The sequence below is a fragment of the Chaetura pelagica genome, unplaced genomic scaffold (genome assembly GCF_000747805.2).
Source record: "Chaetura pelagica isolate M959 unplaced genomic scaffold, ChaPel_1.0 scaffold82, whole genome shotgun sequence".
In the NCBI taxonomy this organism is placed as follows: Eukaryota; Metazoa; Chordata; class Aves; order Apodiformes; family Apodidae; genus Chaetura; species Chaetura pelagica.
Genome location: NW_009952990.1, coordinates 6079429 through 6084929, shown reverse-complemented (window position 1 = coordinate 6084929; position 5501 = coordinate 6079429).

Genomic DNA, 5501 nt, shown 5'->3' with positions numbered 1-5501 from the left:
GGCCACTCTCTACTGCGGAAAAGTTATTCGGGCCCGAAGCTGTGAGCCTCCCTGTCTTAAAAGGTCTTTCCTGGTGCGCAGTCCCCCCGCCCCACTCCCGCACCCCCGGAGCACCAGGAGCCGCGCCAGGTTCCTGCCCGGGGGCCGCCCCGCAGCCCGGCCTGGCGTGTGCTAAGTTCCACTGAGAAGTTGGTACTTTCTTTTCTTAATTGTTTGTTCAGCGAGGCAAAGGGACAAATGGGGATTGACAGAAGGGGGAGGAGGGATCAATATGGTTCCTGTTTAAAGGCCTGGGCAGACATCTCAATAAGGCAGAGGAGGAGAAAAAAGAGAATATTATATCCTACCTAATTAAGCGAAGACAAAGAGGTGTGGGGTGTTCAGCAGAGGTGGGGTGGCAATAGGAATTTTTAATCCTGTGTCTTCCCACCGTAACCACCAAGGCTGAACAATAACGTTAATAGGGAACATCTGTACATCGACAGATTTATTCTTGCCAGGGCTGTTTCATGCCTGTGTCATTTGCATGGACCCGCGCTCGTAATGTTCGACACACGCTGCACCTTGTCGTGCAATGACAGGCTAAATCTGATGAATGCTAAAACTGGGAAATCCTCTTCTCTTTCCCCTTTCTCCCTCCCCGGATTGCCCTTGCAGCTTCCAAGGCGGGGAAACCACACGGAGAGAGAAAACGTGAGCCTTCTCCCCATCTGCACTTGTAAACAGAAAGCCAATCATGCAGCGAGCCTTTGCATTTTAAAGCAAGACTATCAAACCCACAGCGACTGGGTTGCCCGGCTCACCGGCCCAGGGCTGCCGGTTAAATGGTGCCCGTGGGACCGGGACCCCCCAGTGCCCTTCCAGCCTCGAGCTGCTGCCGGTGGAGCCCGGGAGGGAGGGGTTCCCACGGCCCGGCTGCCCGGAGCTCTTGTCCTCGCCTTTCCTGGCAGCACGGGGGAGCTACCGTGGTGAGGTGCTGGGGGGCAGATGGATGCAGCTGCCTCCCTCTCCTTGGAATGTGCTGCCGTGTTCAAGGGCAGGAAGCGTCATTCACAAAATAGTTTTTATACGAACACCTACCACCAGTAGCAGCACATCAATATGTAACTTCCATAACACAGCGACCTCTGTTCCACAAGGTCAACGTTTCAGGGGTGGTTGAAGGAAACGAGCAGAGTCATGAGTCTGTCTTTTCCAATTTGCTCGTGTTGACCTGCACACCTTGGAAACTGCCACCCATGGCCACTTTGGCCTATGCACCAGAAAGCATAGTGGCTTTCTGAAAGAGACAGGCCTGGCCAGGCAAGGGAGTGATCAAACTGAGCTGAGCTGAAACTCTGGCAGACATGCATGCAGGTCAAGCATAGTGACCTGAAGGGCTCAACCACAAAGGGAACATGGGGCTCCAATAAACCTGGGAAGGTGCTTGCAACCAGAGCAAAAGATTTCAGGAAGCACTCCCAAAACACCACGGGCCACAACCCATGGCTGGAAGGGATTTTGTTTGTTTATTATTAACATTATGCTGGTAGAGATTGTCTTTTTTGTTTGTTTGTTTGTTTCTTTTTTTAATATGACTGGTAATACTATGGTTTCAACCATTTTTAATGTATACACTATTAAAAGGTGCTGTTTTTACAGGAGAAATTGTGTTGGTCCTGTCTATCCTGGCATTCTTTGGCATTCTTTCCCATTGCTGTAGCTAGATCGATGCTCTCTCTGCTGTGAAAAGGCTGTCATTAAACGATACCAAGTGGTTAAACCCCTTAATTTTCCATGTCATTAGACAAACAGAACTGGTGATAGCACCACATGCTTCCATTCAGAAAGGGAATATCATTTAATTGCCAGTATCAATTCCTGCTGCACCATGACTGTTCTTTAAAGCCCTACTTTCTAAGAGATCAGATAGGAGAAGACACTAGCTTGATATCTTATTTTTTTTGGCCTTTAGTTTCCTGCAGAGATTATTAAAACACACCTAGTCAAGGAATAATATACTAATGCTTGTCTCATAACTCATGCACACTGTGAAGGTCCTAGGAACACATTAGCTCAATCATGAAACCTCTGAGATAGTTTACGTAACTGGAATCATTTCACAGGAAAGCCAATATAGTTCAGGATGTAGAAAATACATCAGCAGAAATCAGATTTTCACTGAAATTATTTTTGTTCTCATCTGGTTCGGGTGCCAAGTGTTATTCTGGCTTTAGAGCAACAAGGTTTATCTTCATGTGCAGAGATCTGTCCCAGTATGTTTCTTTTCCTTTTCTCACGTTAAATTCATTACGTGATGTTCAAAAGACTGATACACATTAGAAAACCTTTAGGCATTTCAGGGGAAAAGGCATGGTTTATTAAAAGGATAGGTTATTGCTTTGAACAATGACTTCGGTGTGTACATTTAAATGCAAAAAATTTATCTGTTACTGACCTGCATTGTACTAATCTGTACAACTATAATTTTATTCACAAATTAGTGCCTAAGCTGATAAAACACATTTATTTTCAGCTTCTGTGTGATCATTTGTGGGTCTTTTGTAGTCCACAATGGTACAGGCTCATAATTATTTTTTCAATAATTTTCTAAGCAAGCGTTGCCCTAATTCCAGTTGTGAGGCCATGATTTTGAGAAGATGTTTATTCTATGGTAGAAAAATACGTTGATGTGGTTAGAGGAACAGCTAAGGCAGTCTTAATGGACTCAGTATATGGATGGGTGGAGAGAATCACCTTTTTAGTACGAAAAGAGCATAATTTTAAATGCTTAAAAGCTTAGTCATTTCAACCCTCCTTGAAGACCTTGGAAAGGCAGAAGGTACCGAGTCAGTAGCACCAAGTTCTCCTTCCTGCCCTGCGGCTCTGCCTGAGCTGGGAGGGCAGCCTGAGCCTGCAGGCCTGGCCCGGGTGAGCCAGGTGGCTGAGGTGGAGCTCCAGGGAAGCAACGGAGGAGTGAGCTCCTTCCTCCTTGTTATCCAGCTCAAGAGAAGTGGAACTCGGGTGGAATCTCTCTGATCTTCCCGTGAGTGGTTCCATGAGATGCTACTTAAGAGCGACCACTACTTGCGCAAGAGGGGTTACAGAAGAGACTGCCTGTGCCTCAGAAAACAAAGGCTCAATTAAAGCATCGTTTGTAGTTTCAGTTGGGGTTATCTTTCAACGCAGTATGAACCACCATATTATTTTTTTTCCTGCTAATTATTTTCATTAGCTGTTTTAACTTTTCCTGAGAGCTCTTAATAATTGCTTCAGAGCAGAATGTGTAAAACTGAAAATTATTTATGGCACTGATTAGAACTACAGAATACTAATACGGGTAGTCAGGAATAATTTACCATAGCAGGAAAAGCATTATTTAATTGTTTAATATAGAAGTTTAATTGTGCTTGCACATAATTATCATGTAAATATCACTGTGATCACTTTAAGAGGTTATTTCTAAGTGTGCCAAAATTCTGAAGCAATCTGAAAAGAATTAATTTTTTTCTTGCCTCCCTTCACAAGTCTCTCAAGTGCACTCTATGTTTTAACTTAAACCAAAATATAGCCAAAGGCAGACAGGAGTTCCAACAGTGACCACTGTAATACTCACTGCTTTTAATTACTGTAACAATAAATCACACAGGAATGTCCTCCAGGAACTAAATGATTTTCTAAAAACATTTGAGAATATTTTTGAAATTCAATTAATTGAAGGCACCAGATAAAAGGTACACATTCTTAATGGCTATAAAATAACCCTAAGGGATGTAACTGAGCTCCAAGCTTAACTTCAAAGTGTGACAGAAATACTTACTGTATTACTTTAAAAGTATTCAGATCAATGAATCAGTTAAAATTACTTATACATTTACCAACCTTTTCATTTTCTTTCTGAATATGATAGAAAGAATTGCTCTCATTTCCCAGGATACAAAAAGCAGTTGAGACCTGTAAAAGAAATTGTAATTAAAGCCAGCCTTCAGTCAAAATCTGTATTATGAATTTTTGGTTGACACAAGATAAAGGGGCCAGCAAAACATAAAAGTAGCTTGATAAAACATGCATTTAGACATTTTATACTGAAAATTCACCGGTTTGTAGAGATCTTTCAGGCTCTGGAATTAAATCTGTCCCTGTTAAAGCCAGTAAGCATTTTTCTACTGTGTTCCATCGAACCAGGTTGTTACCATTCAATCTCTGTTGTGTACAACTGTGCACCAGACCAACTATCTGATTGTGGGCCATACCAGTTGTTTGTTGGTGTTGTTGGCTTATTTATTTATTTATTTTCAGTTTCTTGTCTTCTTCCCATCATGCTAACTTGAATACCCACGTGGCTCTGCAAGGTGCTGAACATCTCAGTCACAGCATTCTTTCAGCTTTTGTGAGCAGCCGTCTGAGGTAATATGCCAGCTAATGCTCAGTAGGATCCGACTCTCTGAACAAATACCTTGGCATTTGGCCTGTAGTTTATGAGAAACAGGTTATTTTAAAATACAAGTGTTTAAACCATTGCAATTTTCTGATTTGCAAGATGATTTTATAATGCAGCATGACTCAACAGCAGGAAATTGTTAAGAAGTATATAGAAGCTGCACTATCATGACCAGAAACTTATTTTTTAACAGAAGTGCTCTGTTCTGAGCACTGCTTCCTTTCCCAACGTAATCTCAATCTATAGCAATGCTCCTAATTTTACCCAGGCCAGCAGATCACAGACCCAGAGTCATACCATGGAGATAAGGGTCAACTGCTATCCTTTGCAAAATGGCTGCTTATTATGATTATTCACCGATGAGAAATAATTAAACTGCATATATATTATTCTGCAGTACAGAAAGTGTAGAGATATTTGAATCAGAATTACATGTACACTCATGTACAAGTAAGGTGTGTGCTTGTATGTACACAGACACGCACATATAAACACAGAGGGAAGGATGCAGAGAAGTGTCTATTTTGTATGAAGAGACTGTGTTCCAAGAAAAGATTGAAAATACTCTATGGAAGAGTTATTATGCTATTTTCAGTACTCACTGATAATTTTCTCAGTAGCATGTTAACATTTTCTGTATATGTTTAAGGTGTGTTAAATGGAGTAAAATATGACAATAATGCTGCAGAGACAAATGCATCTTCTTCCCTCCTGTTGTTTTTTCCTTGGTCATTCAAATAATAAACACCATAAGAATTTTAGAGTATTTGATTTTGGTGTTAGCAAATGGAAAGGTAACAATTTTGTTATAGCCCCACTCAGTAATTCTGTGGGTGTGAGATGGGTTTGTGTGTTAGTGAGCAATGGCAAGATCCACAGCAGACTGAAGTTGCAAAAATACAGTGGCTGACAATACATCTGTTATATAATAGTTATTTTGAAACTGCATGTAATAAATGCAATACAAGACTAAAAATACCAGTAAGTCTCAGGTTTTGTCAAATAACTTTGTTTAATAAGGGGGATAATCTCTTTTAATCAGGGAGTGCAAACTGTAAAAGACAGTTTGAATATTATGGGC